Here is a 17305-nt window from a genome sequence, read left to right as displayed (position 1 = left end):
CTAGACTGTATGGACAGGAAAACTTCACCAAATGGGATGTACTATTTGAAGCGGCTGTGTGTAACAATGATGTAGACATGTGGAATTCGATCAAAAATGGGCCACAAGCTGCTGATGGTGCAACTGCTACTGGTGCTGTAAGAGACAGGTTGAGGAAAGTGGATGATAGGGCCTTAGCCATGATTAACATAGGACTGTCTTGGGAAATCCTTACCAAGGTTGCACATCATCCTACCGTAAAGGCAATGTATGATGCAATCTTAGAGATGTTCGAGGGTAACACTGAGCTAAAGTACATAAAGAAGAAAAGGCTTAAGCAACAACTTGAGAGATTCAAATACAAGGATGGAGAGAGATTGAAGTCAATCCTTGAAAGGTTCTTGGCTATAATGAATGACCTAAGAACTACTGATTATGTGATGACCGATTTTGACTTGAACACCAAGTTGCTCAATTCAATGCCAAAGGAATGGTACACTGCCAGCAAGTTCATTCTTGAAAAGCCCAATTTTAATGAATTAAAAGTGGATGATGTAGTGTGCTTCCTTCAGGTTGCTGAAATAGAAATGATTGAAAATGAAATGATCAAAGAAGAGAAGCCTCGTTTCCAAGTTTCCAATGTACTAATTGCACCCATGGGAAACTTGTCTACCAAGAACCAACAACAAATTCCCATCATAGAGGAACCAACCGAACATGGTGTTGATACACCTAGATCATTTGTTGGTGGTAGCTCAAGTCATCATGGAAATCAGACAAGGTTCAGTGTCCAACTTATTAAAGAAAATGACTCTGCCTCAATGGCAGGTGGACATGTGCCATACTCTGGTGGAAACAATGGTCAAGCAAATGATACTCAAGCACTCTTCTCAATGTTCACTGAGTCATATAATGCATTTGTGGCCAAGAATTTAATCCATACAATTGTCATCCAAGATGATTTGGAACAAATAGATGTTGATGACCTTGAGGATATGGATTTAAAGTGGCAAGCTAAAATACTAGCACTGAGAAGCAAGAGGCTATTCAATAGGACTGATAGATCATTGGTCTCAGGACCAAATGAAAGGATTGGATTTGATAAGTCAAAGTCTATCTGTTACAACTGCCAACAGCCTAGACATTTTGCTAGGGAGTGTAACCAGCCCAGAAACTTTCAAGCTAATCAGTTTCAAAATTAACAGCCTAGAAACCAACGGCAATACCAACAGAATTACCAGCAGAATCAGAACAGAAACAACAACTTCAACAACAACAACAATCCCAACTTCAACAACTATCAACAGCCCCAAATGGATAATCAACAAGTTGTTCCTCAAAATCAAAACTACCAAAGAAACCAATTCCATCAAGCTGCTCAAAATAACCGCAACAGATCCAATCAAACTCAACCAAGAAATCAAGGGAATGTAGCTGTTGCTGCACAACATGAAGGAGATTTTGATTGGAGTGGCCATGGTGATAATATTTCAAAGGCCAATGTTGCTTTTATGGCAAAGTTTGAGAATGAGGTTGGAACATCATCTTCTCAGGTATACTCATCACTTACCACTGATTTACGTGAAACAATTAATGCTTTAAATATGAAAATAGGCAAGCTAGAGGGTGAGTGTTTCAGAAAACAAAGCATCATCAATGGGTATGAAGCAAGTGATGTTGTTAATGAAGAGAAGATCAGAAGTTTGGAAGATGATTATGTCAGCTATAGAGCTCAGCAGAGATATATTACAGAGATTGATGGGTTAAAGAAGATGTTGATTGAAGAGAAGGTGACGAACACAAAGCTGCAAGTTGATAATGAATTCTTAAAGAATCTGGTCTCCATAGGAAACATGTGGCATTCTGAACCAAATTAGTGAGAAAGATAAGTATAAGGCTGTTCCACCACTATTCAACAACAACTTTTTGCCTAAAGTTGACAAAGAGAAGAGGGATGGTTATCTTCAATAGTTTAGAGAAGTATTTCAAGACAGAGAGGAATTTGTTTATCTTTACAAAAAGGTTGAAGTGAATGAAGAGGGAGAATTTGTTGTGAAAGAAGATGTAAACGAAGATAAGTCAATTGGAGTGCAAGTCTCTAAAGATGACTTTGATTCTGATGATTTGAATGCAGATGACTTAAGTGACTTGAGTGATCAAATCACTGATGAAGAAATTCAAGCTGCTGAGAAGGGGAGAAGACTGAAGAAACCAGACTCAATTGACAAACTCCCATTATTGCCACCTATAAATCCAAAGATGAAGAAACTGAATGATAGAATGAAAAGAGAGCATGTGTCTTTTGACATATGTGAAAGATCAAAAGTGATTTATAATGCAGTAAGACCAGCAAGCAAAGCATTTTTGCAAAGAATTAGTGACAACAACAATAAGAGGGTCACTGAAACAATTGTTGGTGACAACTTCATTCCAGTTTATCCAATTTTCTCAAACCATGAAGTATTTGATATTGGGGAAGTTGAAACCTTGGCAGAATATGTGAAAAGGCAGTCAAGGCATAAAGAGAACTTAGATGAAGAGCCTTTGAATATGAAGAAAATTTTCTTTGTTAAGGGAAAAGTTGAAAGACAATATATCAAGATTGAAGAATTTGTTCTTTTTTCAATTGACTTAGATGGTCTAGAGACTCAAAAATCACTTGGTGTGAAACCACCTAGACCAAGTGAGAGATTCAAGAAAGGAAGTGATCATGAAATATTTAAAGGAAAGGTGTGGTGCAAGAAATGTGATGAATATGGTCACCACACTGATTCCTGTAATGATAGACTCAACTTCAAACCCTTCCATGTTCCAAATGAGACAAAGTTTGAACAAAACTTTGTTCTCTATAAAAAAAGTATGAAGAATATTTGGGAAAAGGGAAGATGTGTGAAAAAGAGATGAAGCATGAATCTGATCAGCAAGCTGCACAAAAGACTAACAAAGAAAAGAATGTTGATTTGAAACCTAAGAAACCAATTGCTGAACAAGGTAGAAGAAGCAGATCTCCTAAGAAATCTGAATCTGTTGTGAAGAAGAACTTTCAACCTTTCAGAATCATTCCCAATCATGACACAAAATCAGTTAAGTCTGATGATTCTCAAGGATCACCAAATAGTGAAAAGAAGAGAAACAAAGATGTCTTTCCTAGAAAGAAACCTACTGAATTAACTGGTGATGAAAAGTTTTTGTTGAAGCATGGTTATGAACAACAAGGATTTCTTTGGAAACCTAAGGTTGAAGTCAAGGAGGAGATGAGTATGGATGTGAGAGACTACTCAAGAAAGAAAGACTATGTTGTTCAAGAGTGTAACAATGAAGTAACTAAGTGTCATAGCACAACTTCATTTGTGAAAACTCCAAAGGAATATGGATATGAAACTGATGATTCAGATCACACTGAAGTTACTCATGAAGACCCTGAACCCATAACACTCACTTCCAATGCTGCTATTGAAAATGAAACTGATGATTTGCATGTTGAAATAGCTTGCACTTCATCATCTAACTAATCACTTTCTTTGTAATGTGTAGGAACAGTCCACTTCAATGAACGAAGTATGCTATATGGATAGTGGATGTTCTAGGCACATGACTTGTGACAAGAGGTCACTTGTTAACTATGAAGAGAAGTTTGAGGGTCCAGTGGCATTTGGCAGTGATGAGAATGGAGGAAAAATTGTTGGAAAGGGTATGTTGACAAATGGCAAAGTTACTATTGACAATGTTTTCTATGTTGAAGGACTTCAATACAATCTTTTAAGCATATCCCAGATGTGTGATAAGGGTTACAAAGTTGGCTTTGATGATTCACATTGTTTCATCTTAAGGCCTGAGTATGTTATTCCACCTGACATGATCATGATGATGGCACCTAGGAATGATAGTTTATATGAACTTAACATGAAGGATGATGTTTCAAGGGGTGGCACATTCTTTGTTTCTAAAGCCATTGAAAATGAGTCAAAATTGTGGCATAGAAAACTGTGTCATGTCAATCTCAAGAATATGAACATTGTTAGTCAAAGGTGAGCATGTCATTGGCTTACCTTCAAGAGAGTTCAAATTGGATGATACCTGTGTCTCATGTCAGAAGGGAAAGCAGCACAAGTCTTCTCACAAGACTAAACTCATCAACTCAATTGATCAAGTGCTTGAAATGCTGCACATGGATCTCTTTGGTCCTGTGAGTGTACCAAGCATTGGGAAGAAAAGATACTGTCTTGTGATCATTGATGACTTCTCAAGATACACTTGGGTTTATTTCCTAAGTACTAAGGATGAGACTGCTGAACTAATAATGAACTGTGTGACAAGGGTTGGGAATAAATTGGATAAAAGGGTTAAGGTGTTGAGAAGTGACAATGGTACTGTGTTCAAGAATGGAGTGATTGAAGAATTTTGCAACAACAAAGGAATACTTCAGCAATTTTCAGCTCCTAGAACTCCTGAACAGAATGGTGTTGCTAATAGAAGAAATAGAACACTCATTGAAGCAGCAAGAACCATGCTAGCTGATGCTAATCTACCTGTTACCTTTTGGGAAGAAGCTATTAATACAGCTTGTTATGTTCAGAACAGGGTACTTCTCAACAAAAGTCATAACAAGACTCCTTATGAAATCTTGTTCAATAGAAAGCCCTATATCAAGTTCCTCAAACCTTTTGGATGCAAATGTTCTCTTTTGGACACAAAGGATTACTTGAACAAGTTTCAAGCAAAATCCATAGAATGTTTCTTTGTTGGCTACTCTACACACTCTAAGGCTTACAGAGTATATGTGAAAGATCACTTGAGTGTAATTGAATCATCTGATGTTGTCTTTAGTGAAAATCAATTCAACACAGTTGATGGTGCAACATGGTTGTTTGATTTAGAGAAATTGATCAAGTCTTTCAAGATTTATCCTGAAGACTATGATGAATCCTTTTACAAAACCAGTGTGATTGAAGAGTCAAAACAGAAGCCATTGGATTTGGAAAAGCTGTGGAAAAAGGTTGTAAGTAAAGAAAGTGAATATATATTCATAAAGGATCCCTCAACTGCAAATGTTGAAGAAGTGCAAGACAATGCTGAAGAGAATAATCAAAATCAAGAAAAAGATCAAGAGGGAATAATCAAAATCAAGAACAAGATCAAGAAGAGAATAATCAAGTCACTCAAGAAGTGCAAAATGATCAAGTTCAAAATGAAGAAGATTCAAGTAACCAAAATGGAGAAGGAGAGTCAGGAACAAGAGAAAGGTTTCAAGATTTGTTTGAAAGAATGAATCTAGAAAACATTGGTGCATCAACTTCAAGACAGAACAATGAAGAAGCACCTGAAATTTATAGTGAAACAACTGATTTGGTCATTGAAGAACCAGAACTCAATGAATCAAATCTTGACACAAATGTGTCTACTGATGTGATAATTCAAACCCCTTTTGTTGAAAAGAATCATCCTTCTGAACATATCATTGGCAATATATATGAAAGGGTTACAAGAAGTCACTCTGAAACTGCAAACATCTGTTTGTACTCCTGCTTCCTATCCCAAATAGAACCAAAGAACATTGTTCAAGCTCTGAGGGACAACTGTTGGGTACAGGCAATGCAAGAGGAGTTGGCTAAAATCAGAGATCTACAGGTTTGGGAACTTGTAGACAGGACAAGATACAGACATGCAATTGGAACCAAATGGGTGTTCAGAAACAAAAGGGATGAAAGGGGTATTGTGATTAAGAACAAAGCCAGACTTGTAGCTTTGGGATGCCTACAAGAAAAAGGAATTGACTTTGAGGAAGTCTTTGCACCAGTTGCAAGACTTGAAGCAATAAGAATCTTCTTAGCTTATGCTGCCTCCAAGAATATCAGGGTATTCCAACTTGACGTCAAATCTGCATTTCTAAATGGAAAGATAGAAGTGGAGGTGTATGTTTTTCAACCACCAGGTTTTAAGGATCCTATTCATCCTAACAGGGTGTATAAACTAATCAAAGCTTTGTATGGACTACATCAGGCTCCTAGAGCTTGGTATGATGAACTGTCAAACCACCTACTTGAGAATGGTTTCCAAGAGGAGCTATTGACAAGACCCTCTTTTACAAAAAGAAAGGATGAGATTTTCTCTTATTACAAGTCTAGGTGGATGACATTATATTTGGGTCAACCAATGAATAGATGTGCATGGAGTTTGAAGAGGTGATGAAATCCAAGTATAGCATGAGTTCAATGGGAGAAATGAACTTCTTCCTTGATTTACAAGTTCAGTAAAAGGCTGATGGGATATTCATTTTCCAGTCTAAGCATGTACAAGACATTCTTGACAAATTCAAGTGCAATGATTTCAAAAGAAAAGATGGTAGATGATGAAAAGGGGGAGCCAGTGGATGGGCATGAATACAGAGCAAAAATTGGTTCACTGATGTATCTAACTGCTTGTAGACCTGATATCATGTTTGCTGTATGTGTTTGTGCTAGATTTCAATCAAGCCCTAAGGTCTCTCACATGAATGCAGTCAAGAGGATTTTTAGATATTTGATGGGGAGACCTGACTTGGGAATTTGGTATCCAAAGAACCAGTCTTTTGATCTAATTGCCTACACATACAGTGATTATGATGGATGCAATATAAGTAGGAAGTCAACTTCAGGAGGGTGTCAAGTTTTGGGTGATAGATTGGTGTTATGGCCATGCAAGAAGCAGACAACAGTTTCAATCTCAACTGCAGAAGCTGAATACATTGTTGCATCTGCCTTAGATCCAAAATCAGATGTTGGATTATGGTTTGAACTTTCTAAACACCCCTATTTACATTGATAATACTGCTGCATCTTGTATTGTTAAGAATCCTGTGCAACATTCCAAGACCAAGCACATTTTGAAATCAGACATCACTTCATAAGAGATTGTAGTGAAATAGGTTTAATTGAGGTAAAAAGGGTTGTTAAAAGTGAGAATTTGGCTGACCTATTCACAAAACCACTAGATAGAACCAGGTTCAACTTTCTTCTAAAAGCCCTGGGAATGATCAACTCTGATGAAGTCTGATTTATGATGTGTGATTGACTGTGCAAACTGACTATCTTTTCAAAGTTTTGTTGAATGTTGTCTGTGTGAATATGATACCCTTTATGTTAACCAACATACGTGCTTATTTGGCTATATGTGCAAAATTTGGTATCTTTGATATCATGCTAGTTTATCAGTTGACATATGTGTGATGTCATGGTAAGTGTTTTGATTTGAGTTACTTGATTATGTATGCTTATATGACATTTTTGCTTAATTGCTTGAATATGTGTGTTATCTGATCTGATGATGTTTTAGAATAGGATAGACTATGCATCTTAGGTATGTCTGCATGTTATGATAATATCATTGATGATTAAGATTTAAATATGTTACAACTGTTTGTGTCAAAATGTGTCTTTATGTCAAAATTAAATGTTCAAATGAATTTTCAAATGAATTTTGCATAATCACAAGAATTATGATTAAAACATGAGCAAGTTGTTAATGGTGCTGAGATATGATAAGACTATTCAGTTCAAGCTTTAAAGAAGCTTAAAAAGATTTTAAATGAAAAGACTCAAAAGACTTACTCTTGTTGAAAATTATGTCATTTGCCCAAGTCTAAGGAGCATGTACTTGTATATGTTTGGTCCTATCATCTACTTGTAGAATTGAAAGGATAGCCATTAGTCCAAAGACTGAAAGCATTTGGAGCAATTGTAATTTGTTCTTTCACTTAAAATTAAACAAGTGACTCTAAGCCTAAAAGGACATATACTTGTGTATGTGTTTGGTCCTGCTGACTACCTGTAGACTGTCAGGATAACCATTAACCAGGAAGCTAAGAGTACTTGGGGTGATTGAATATGTTAAATGGGAAATGATAGTACATTGACTACCTAGCTAATCATATGGATTTAATAGGCTAAAAGGGCACTTAGTACAGTCATTAACATGTATGGTTGCTTTCTCATGATGTGTAAAATCTAAGGCGATATAAACTTAAAGAAACTGCTAAGATTTATGTGGAGTTACATTGTTGTCTATGCATGTTTCAATTTAAATCTTTCCAAATGATAGGCAGAAAAGTGATTATCCAGTCATACACGAGCCCGTTGGTATTTGATCCCCAAAATGAAGTATCTTATTTAGAATGACAAAGAACAAATGTGAACAAAAGTATTTTAAATGTTTAATCAAAAGTTGATAAATGTTCACAAGCTTTTGAGAAAAACACAAATATGAGGGTTAATAATAGAACTACAGGGGTGAAGGCAATAATATAAGTCCTTTAACATCCCGAATGAAAGGCTTGTTAATTTAAACTATAAGTCCAACGTTCAACCTCAAATATGTTTGAAAATTTGATAAGAAAAATCAAATAAATAAGTTCTGTCATCAAAAGTTTTTAAACCAAAACCAGGGGGTCAAAGTCAAATCGGGGTGATCTGGAGAAAGCCAAATAAGCCTTGAGAATAGATATGGAGCATCAGAAAACAATATGTGTTATCCATTAAATATTATGCATCTTAATTGAACATTAATCATATCACCAAGGAAATGAAATTCATGCTAAGTCTAGACCTGCTATTAACCTGTCTATGTTGTCAAAATAATGCTGAGAATGAAGTATTGTAAAAGCTGCTTAGGGGCTGTTTGGTAGCCTCTGAATGGTCATTAAGAGGCTACCTCTTAATAATTTACAACCTCTTAATGATTAAGAGGTAACCTTAAGTCTGAATGGTTAAGAGGCTACCTCTTAATGGTTACCTCTTAACCATTCAGACTTATGTCTACCTCTTAACCATTAAGAGGTAGCCTCTTAATGGTCATTCAACAATATGATCCCAAACTTGAGATCTTTTCAGTAAAATAAGGAAACTATTTTGAAAGGAAAAATGACTGAAATTTGATCACTAAATGCACCATTTGCTCTTAAACAATGATCTTTAATGACAAAATATGGTTGATAAGTGGTTTAAGTCAAAAAGTGGTGCATTTTACCTCAAAAAGGTTGAATATGTATTTTCGAGTAAGGTTTGATGTTTTCTAACCTTCCCGAGCACAAAACAGTTGAATATGTATTTTCGAGTAAGGTTTGATGTTTTCTAACTTTCCCGAGCACAAAACAGTTGAATATGTATTTTCGGGTAAGGTTTGATGTTTTATAACCTTTCCGAGCATACTTAGACATTTTGGTCTAAGTTTTTAATTTTCGAGCATGCTTTGATGTTTCGGGTAGAGTATATCATTTTTTCTGAAATTCTAAACTCTTCCGAGCAGGCTTGATATCTGAATGTGTGAACATATTTTCTAGCAAGCTTTAACAAGTATAAGTTTTTCGAGCACACTTAACTGTTTGAAAGATATTTCTTGTTTCGAGCAAGCTTTGCATCTTATATATATTGTATATGATAATTCTAGCAAGCTTTTATTTAGTTAAGACTTTCGAGAATGCTTAATGTTTTTGTTTGATTGCAACTGTTTACTAGCAAGCTATTTAATATGTTACTATTCACTAGCAAGCTTTGTGACCTTTAAACTTAAGCATACTTTGTCAATCGAGCAAGCTTTGTGAATGAATGACACTTAGAGCAAGCTTTGATGGTTTACACTATCTAGCACATTTGTGATTTGACTGTTTGAATTAATTCTAGCAAGCTTTGTGTTTTGAAGTGTATGCTTGAATTTGTCTTCGAGTAAACTTCAAATTCTAGCATACTTAATGATTATTGTGAATATGTTTCTTTGAAATTACAAGTGTTTTCGGGCAAACCTTGTCTTCCGGGCACACTTTATATTTCGGGCACACTTTGAATTTTCAAATGTTCCCCTAATATACTTGGGTAATTTCAAACTAACTTTTCGAGTACACTTTGTGTTAAGAATCCATTTCAAGCACATTTTGTATTCTTGAAGGTTTTTCAAGCATACTTTACATAAAAGTATACTTGACTGATTATTTGCTGACTGTTTACTTTTTCGAGTAAGGTTTGTGATAAGTTGAATTATTCGAGCAAGGTAAGTAATTAGAAGAATGTTATTTGGGGGCCTTAGTTGATTCCTAGCAAGGTTGCCTACTTGATGTTTTATACTTGATTATTTTATCTTGTGATTTAGTTCTCAAGCAATCTTGTATTTCGAGTAAGCTTCCTTCATTTTAACTTCTAATTTGTACCAACATATAAACGAGTAAGCTTTGAGCAAGTGGAATATACCGAGCATACTTTGCAAAAATGACTTTTCCGAGCACGGTTTGCTAAACTTTTTGGAGTTGGATATTTTTAAGTGTGTAAAATTTTACATGGATAAGATTACTGCATGACAGCTATTAACTCACTAAACGACAAAAAGCATTTAAAACCCACTTTCAAAAGGTATATAAGAGGGAGTGAGAAGTTTTTCAACATTATTTTCCCTCTCCCTCTCTCTCCTTCCACTGATTGCTTTAAGAAACACTAAACCGACTTATCGCATCCACAATTATCCAAACCCTAAATTATCAGCCCTCTAATTCCGACTCGGTAAGTAGTAATTATATTTTTTCCGACCATGATTAGATGACAATGGGCTTCGATTATGTATCTGTACTAACTCTTTGTTTTATGTGTAGGTTATAAACTTGTCAAAGAACAGGTTCTTAATGACATTTCTTTTATTCTTTTTCAATTTTATAACTTGAAATTACTTAAAGTTATGAACTTTAGGACTAATTTCTACTTTGAATGTGTTTGATTATGTTTTCAGATATGGCGGACGAAGATCGACCGACATATCCCTTTGAGCGTAAGCACAATATGTGCGCTCAATTGCAAGTTACGCTCGATAATGAAGAAGTGGCTTCAATTATACGATGGTTGCAACGATCGAACATCCGCTTTTCTTTGACAGCAAACCCGATAATTTACAGAAACCACTTGCTGGACTTTTGGATGTTAGCGAGGTTGTTTGATGATGTAAATGGAAGAAGAATTGAGGCCACAGTTGCAAATCAGGAAATACGGGTGAATGAAGCCATGATTCGAAGATAATTGCAATTGAATGATGATAACCCCAGCCCAATACTTCTTACAACTGAACAACTACTGAAGGTGTTTGTTAAAACCATGGGTTATCAAGGGAATATACATGATGAACAATTTCAGAAGGGGATGTTCCCATAAATTTAAAAGTTTTTGATCCACCATATCATCCATGGATTTGCTCCACAAAAGGGGTCATGGACCCTGATAAGCAGGGATATAGCCAATACAACGGTTGCTGTGCTTTTTAATCAACCATTCAATTTTTCAAGAATGATCTTTGAAGGAATGGTTCAGAACATGAAGAAGACAAACAAGCAGAAGTTTTTGGCTTATCCCAGGTTCTTACAGATCATATTTAATTAAGAGTTGGAGGGATTACCAACCATTGGAACCACCCATGTACTTCAGAACCCTGATACATTCAAGAAAATAGAGAATCTGGCTAGTTCAAATAGATTTAACCCTGATGAGGTGTATGAAGATTTGCCATGGTTGTTTGTTGATAATATTGAAATACCTCATTTACATGAGTTATTGGCAGAGGAGAGTGATGAGGAGAGCGATGAGGATGAAGGAGATGATGGAGGAGAAGATTCTAATGATGATGGGGATGATAATGATAATAATGATGATGCTGGAGACATAGAAGGGGGTGATGCAAACTTTGGGACATTGTACAACCTCAGGGGGAGTATCAGATTATACCAACACCACCAACAACACCTTTTGCCACTCCACCACAAACACCACCCTAACCACCATCACCCATTGACCAAACTTACCAAACTCCAACACAAACACCACATTTCTCTCCACCACCAAATACCCAATCCACATAATCTCCACCCACTCACACACCCATCCTAAACCTAAGCCAGACTGAACCATTACACCAATCACCACCTCAAACCAAAACACAATCCCCACCTCAAACCACAACCCAAACCCCACCTGAAACTACAACACAGCCAACCTTTAACATCACCCATACCAGAACACTACTTATCCAAAACATTAATCCCTTGCCCTCCACAAGTGAAAACATCTTTGAAGATGCAAACCCTATTATCACTCAAACCACCCAACAAACCCAAACTGAACCTAAACCATTTCATATCTCACCACCTACTACCCTTCCCCATATTTCCAGCCTTTACCAACGAAACTTTGATTTGATTATTGAAGCGGTGAAACTAAGGAATGAAAATGAGGAGTTGAGACTTGAAAATGTGGATTTGAAAACACAGTTGGCCCTGGCACAATCTAAAATTCAAACCCTGGAGCAGGAGGTTGAGAAGACCTCAGCCGCCCCAAAATAGGGGGAGAATATTATTGAGCCAACTGATGTTGTTGTTAATGTTGATGATGTAGTGATGGAGAATGTAGGTGGTAAAACAACTGATGCTGATGGTTTAACTTGTTTATTGAATGCTTATGATGATGATGAGGATAGTGAAGAAAGAAGAATAGTTGATGATGATTATGAGGCTGATGAGTCTGAAGGAGATGGGCAAAACTATGATGTCAATGATGAGGTGAGAGGTGAAAAGGAGAAGGAAAATGAAATTGAAAAGATAAACCTTGATGAAAATATGACTACCACTGATGTAGCCACTGATATACAGACTGATGTATTGACTGATATTCTAAATGCAACTGAAGCACCAACTTATGTGATCAATGATGATGATGCTGATATTGAGGAGCTGATACTAACTGAACCTGAAAATGAACAACCTGAAAGCTCCAAGAGGGTAGAGCATGATGAGGAAATGGATGAGTTGGATAGGGAAATTGATGATTTCCCACCAGAAACTGAGGAAGATTTGAAAAGAAGATTGGATAAGGGGAAAGCAAAAGTAAATGAGGATGATGAGGTAGAAGAGTCTGTTAAGGCAAATATTGATAGAGAGGATGAGGAAGAAGATGAAGTCACTGCTGCTACCAGGAAGTCTTTTGAATCTGTAGTGAGAGATATAGGGGAAAGGGAAGTAATAGCCCAAACCTTGACTACTGAAGAGCTGGCAGAGTAGGAATCCCTGATTGAGCAAGCCAACATAACAAAAGTCATTAATGAAGAGGAGGCTGATGATCAAGTTGTGATTGAAACTTTGATTTATTTGAAAAGAGCTGAGGAAGTAGACAACTCTTTGGCTTTAGTAGTGAGTATGTTTGCACAAACCGAAAGCCAGCCTGAAAATGAACTTGATAAGGAACCTGAGAGGGAATCTAAAGAAACATTTGAAGAAATGATGGCTAAAGCTTCAAAAATTCATGAAAATGTGGGAAGAGTTGAAAAAATTTATTCAAGAAAAAGAAGAGCAGATGATCAGACTGAAGGAGCTGAATCAAGGACAAAGAGGAGATGGGATGATAGTCCACTAAGGCCAGTTCCTTTGCAAACATTGATGCCTGATGAAATTGTTCAAGGAGTTTCAAACATTCCAGTCCCTGATAGTCCAACATCAAATGAACCCAAAATTGATGCAGTAGATGAAACAATAGAGGAGGTGGATGAATCTGATGATGATAATGATAATGACAATGGACAGGGTAAAGATGATGAAAATGCTAATGTTGTGTCCCATCAAGTAACAATGACTGAAGATCAAAGGGCAAACATTGAGCAAAGTTTGATTAATGCCAAGAAGAAAAATCCTTTGGTTGTCAAACTTATGAATCATGGAATAAGATTTGAAAGTATAGCTTCCCTGAATGATGATCAGCTACAAAGAATATTGGACAAAGAAAGGGACATCATTGAGAAAAAGATACAACAAAAGAACAAAGATTGCCAAAAGTATAGAGATTATCTGAGAAAGCATGGCTATTCTGAAAAAGATTTAACCCATTTCAAGTTTGAACAACTCAGAGATGCTTACAAAAACACCAGAGAAGAAGTCAAAGAAAAATTTGTAAGAGAAGATGAACTGGCTGAGAAACTTGATGCTTTGAGAAAGAAATATGCTGACAAATGTGGTTAATTAATGGATAAGGGAATGACACCAGAAGTGGTGGATAGCCAGACTAAGGCTGCTGTTGAGTCACTCTACAACAAGCTTCAAAAGAAAGATCAATTGAAGAGAGTGCAACCTGAGCCTCCCAATTTGCAGTCAAGGGGAGATCAAGATGAACCCCCAGTAAAGAAAAGAAAAATCATGACATTGAGAGAAAAATTGAAGGCAAAAGTGTCAACAGCTGAAGAAACCCCTATCCTAGTGGAAGTGAAAGAAGAACAAATGGATGAACCTATAGTTCCATGGGAAAATGAAGAAATGATTGAAATTCTGAGCGGAATAATGGTGAATCAGAAAGGAATGGATGTGAATGGCTTTAATACATTGAATAAAGATCAATTGAAAGAACTATTCTACATGCAGAAGGATGAATGGGAAAAGGTGCTGTTGCAGGGTGAAAATCCCAGGAGTTTTATTGAAGGGAGATTTGTGCCTGCAAGGCTTATGAATAATCCAAGGATATTCAAAATGATTACAAAACATATCAAAGATGCAGGTGAAAACTTTGCAGATCTTATCAACTATCCAGCTGAGCTGATTGAATCTATGTATTTGAAAGCTTTTGCTATATCAAGGCTTAGCAAACCCATGAAGTCTATCCCAACTAGGCCATCTGCCTCAAGGAAACACCAATCAGCAAGCAGGGGTGAATCAAGTAGAACCGGAGCACAAAGAATAACAAGACCACAATCTGGTGTGGATCTACCAAGAACACTCTACTATGACTCAGTCTCTCAATCTTTGAAAGTAATTGTGCAGAGTAGACAACTGAGAGACATCATATTTAGAGATGACTTTGCTGAGTACACAAGAGAACAATTGGAGAAGATGGCCAATCTCACTTTGTATGACTATCATGACAACAGAAAATTGGCCGGAAGACAGCAAAACGAACTATCAAAGTATTTAAAGAATGAAGCTGAAAAGGGTTTTCCTCTACTGAGCCAAAAGAAGAAATGGGAGATCACAAAGCATGAAAGGACCAGAAGAATAAACCGAATGAAGAAGATAAGAGATGCAGAACATGCTTATCTGTCAAAGCTGAGAAAACCCAATCCCTTGTCCAACTTAAATACATGTATTAGTATGAGAAGAAGGATGGTGAGGCCCAACTATGAGGTTCAAAAGAATGGCCGAATAACCATGATTGAATATAAGGAAAATGAAGGTCATTACATTTTACGAAATTCAGATGGACTCATCTTGGGAATTATTAAAACTGATCAAGATCCCTATTTGTATGAAGAAGACTTGAGGGACATTTTTGAGCTGACAATTCCAGAAAAACACCCTCATTACCGAAGTTTGTCTATCTTCCAGCAAAGAGCAGGAACATTCAGAGTTGAAAGAAGATAAGCAGCCTACAATGCTAGAAGAAGATGATTATTAGAATAGGCTTTTCTTTGTAATGTCTACAGACAAAATTCTAAATATGTAATATTTTAACTCTTGATATGTAAAAGTTTGACTTTGATTTTAATATGTATTTTGACTAAGTGTATGTAACCTTAGAGATGTTTTGGGACATCTGAGGTGTTTCAATCTAGGGGGAGATTGTTGAGTCAAAGATTTAACCTAAAATGAAGTATATGGAAGATTGGAATCTTCTCAGCCTTCTCAGAAATCGCTAAATATTGATCCGAGCACACTTGGACATCCGAGCAGGGTTTTACTTGGCTGGGCACGATATTTTGCCTATCGGGCAGAGGTATCTTCATGAATTCTTCTTTAGTGTACATCCGAGCAGGGTTCACTATGTCGAGCAAGGTTGTTCTTCATTATCGAGCACAGTTTGCTTTCTTACAAACCCTTGGTAAAACCAAGCTTTTGAAGCCAAGTACTTGGAATATCTAGCAAGGTATTCATTAATAAACAGTGGTCCGAGCATGCTTGATGGAAGTTAAGAATTATCCTAAGGATCCATCGGGCAAGGTTCAACTCCAAGCAAGCTACAGTGTCACCAAGCACACATTGCTTTTCTAATAAGTTATTAACTAGAAAGGAGTTGATGGGACCTCATAAGAACAAGTTTGCTCGTAAGACCATATCGAGCAAAGTTTGCTATGGTCAAGAAGATTGAAGTCTGCTTGGTGAGAATTTTCTAAGGAAAATACTTTAAGTAAAGTCTACCCGGAGAACTATTCTCGAGCACACTTCAAGGTTACCAGGTCTACTCATAAAGGACAAAATGGCAGAAAGCCTAATCGGGGAAGACAAATGTTACAAAGTCTTCCCGGAAGACCTGTTTTTGCACTTAGTATAGCTTTGAATATGTAATTTGAATTTGTATCAATCATTAGGGTTTCTAGAAAGAATGACAGCTGTCATTTGGTGGCAGGCCTATAAAAGGATTAATTTAGGGCACGCCTCCATACGAGAGAGACGGAAAATACGGATTTGCCTTTACACTTTTCAGAAAAGAACGAATATTCCTGATTGAGTTTGACGACTGTCCTAGGTTATCATTGAAAACACATTCCCAGCAAGAAACCCTAATCGATTATCATTTGTATGAATCAAGTTATATAAATGGAAATCTTTTGAGTTATTATTCGTGTCTGTTACCTTTATTAACCTCTTTAGCAACAAACTTGTTTGTTTATGATTCCGTTGTTAACAAACAAGAATCTTTCCTTATTTAGAAATCAGTCATTAACCTTCTTGTCGACACATTTAATGTGTGGGTTATGAAATTGTTGTGAGTATTGAGTGACTAATTTGGGACCGACAGTGTTTGTTCGTGTTATTGAGTCACCGAGTATTAGGATTCCACACTAATACTTGGTTGGTTGATATCATAGTTGTAGTTATCCAGATTCGGGACTTACAATTGGTGTCAGAGCCTTTGACATATTCAGGCTCGCTATTGTGTTATCAACGGATTCAAGAGTTTGATTGCTTGGTGGTTTACATGTTTTTTCGGTGAACAGGTGACCGGAGAAGAATAAGTCAATTTTGGGAAGGATTTGGTTTTGGTTTGGAAACAAATTAAAATTACCTTTTTCTCAGAAGTTTGTTACACTGAAGATTGAGTTTGTTGAGAATTGGTGTTCTTGGCTACTGTTGGTTCTCGACCAAGATTAGTTATGGGCTACTGTTGGTTCTCGGCCAAGATTAGTTCTCGTCTACAGTTGGTTCTCGGCCAAGATTAGTTCTCGGCCATAGCTGGTTCTCGGCTAAGGCAGTTCTCGGTTGACTGGGTTTTCGGTCTACACCTTATTCTCGGTCAAGTATTGGCAAAATTCAACTGGTTCATAGTCAATCCTTGAGTTCTCGGTCAACACTGAT

This window comes from Bidens hawaiensis, unplaced genomic scaffold (genome assembly GCF_021521415.1).
Source record: "Bidens hawaiensis isolate Kalapana, Puna unplaced genomic scaffold, B.hawaiensis_p1.1 tig00045273_1, whole genome shotgun sequence".
Taxonomy (NCBI): Eukaryota; Viridiplantae; Streptophyta; class Magnoliopsida; order Asterales; family Asteraceae; genus Bidens; species Bidens hawaiensis.
The sequence above is the reverse complement of the archived record's forward strand: the minus strand, read 5'-3'. Positions refer to the sequence as shown.